Here is a 1,487-nt window from a genome sequence, read left to right as displayed (position 1 = left end):
TAATTTACTTGCTAAAATCGAGAAAATCGGGAAATTTCTAATGCAACTCGCATAAATCCTGGAAAAAAAATATTGAAAATATTGAAAAACACACTGTCACAGAATTTGGTTGAAGAACGCCCTATCTCAGAATTCGGTTCCAAACCAAAGCCGAAAGAGGGTTAATGTAAACAAATATACGAATTGTTTACATTTAAATTTTCAAATAAGCGTACGTCAAATATTGATTTGACTTTGTTTATTACATTATGGAATGAACTGTATTTTCATTGAAAGTTCTTAAAAATAAATAATTATACATAGGTGGCAAACAATATCACTTCGAAATGGTGGCGTTATTGATATGAGGTGTATGTATGTACATGTATATGGGTGTTTCCAGCGGAAGGTCCACCACGCCAAAAAAAATAAAAGTTAAAACACTCGTGAGTGTCGCTGGTTGTGGCTCCACGTCGGATGCCAATGGAACGCTCGTGAGTGTCGCTGGAACGCTGGAGTTGCTCGATGAGCGTAAGTTGTAGCTCATTTGTGAACAGGAAGTGCTGCCCAAAGCAATATTGTGCGCGCAGCTTCCTTGTCGTTCCGTCGAGAAAACCTTCGCAACTTGCGTTGTTGGGTTAAATAGAGACAAACTCAATTTATGTGTACAACAATAACACTTTATTTCTGTAATGCAATAAGCTTGAAAGGTCGGCGGATGCTGCCCAAAATATTATTGTGCGCGCACGTCCGACACGTTCGCAAGCTCGAAGCTAATTAACCTCAGTATATCCAGTAAAAAAACTGTGGTGAAGTCCTTTATGGGGATAAAGTTTCCAGAGGTGAAATTTTAGGTAGCACACAATTTCTTACACGCATGGTTGCTTTTCAGCACTGATGAAAGTAACTTAAGAAATATTTGAAAAAAAAGTTCATATAGTACATTAATTTTGAAAGAAATACCATATAATGTATGTACTCTGGTTAATAATATCAAAAAATTTATTAGAACCACCGTTTAATGTTATATTTGATACAAATTAATATTGCTGCCCCGAACGCTCTGCGTCTTGCCACTGAATAATAGATTTACTTAAATTACATTCCTGGTCCTTGTTCTTTCTGTATCGCATCGTGGTGAATTCACATTTCTCAGAAATTTGACAACAAAACAAAACAAAGCGAGTATTTTATTTGCTAATTTTTGCGATTTCTATTGTTTAATGTAAATTTGTCTTTTTAGGATATGTCGAGCCAACAAAGAAGGCGCAGTTGGAAAAATTTAGTAATTAGTAATGAAGTAGCAGGCATATTTGGAAAATTATGCCGATAAACAGGATGGAATTTGGGAAAGTAAGTGCATGGTTGCAGCATATCTATGTATAAAAAGTGTTTAATTAAATTGTTTATAGAAATGTTATAAATCGAGTGGCTCATTTACGATGTGCTCCAAACATTTGGCGAACTTTTTTTCGCCTTTTCAACGTGCTAAGTAACAAGTTAAGATG

The 1,487-nt window shown here is 35.4% G+C and overlaps 1 long non-coding RNA gene across 1 annotated transcript; it reads left to right on the top strand.

The window, feature by feature from the left end:
- Window positions 1-1,292: 1,292 nt before the first annotated feature.
- Window positions 1,293-1,472, top strand: LOC108375390 (uncharacterized). Its single transcript, XR_001849153.1, has 2 exons — window positions 1,293-1,332; window positions 1,392-1,472. It is a non-coding gene; the product is annotated as an uncharacterized LOC108375390 (long non-coding RNA).
- Window positions 1,473-1,487: the final 15 nt, after the last annotated feature.

Source organism: Rhagoletis zephyria, unplaced genomic scaffold, assembly GCF_001687245.7.
Source record: "Rhagoletis zephyria isolate East Lansing unplaced genomic scaffold, Rhagoletis_zephyria_1.1 Rzeph_scaffold_08853, whole genome shotgun sequence".
Classification (NCBI taxonomy): Eukaryota; Metazoa; Arthropoda; class Insecta; order Diptera; family Tephritidae; genus Rhagoletis; species Rhagoletis zephyria.
Note: the sequence above shows the minus strand (reverse complement) of the source record. Positions and strands in the feature narration are given on the sequence as shown.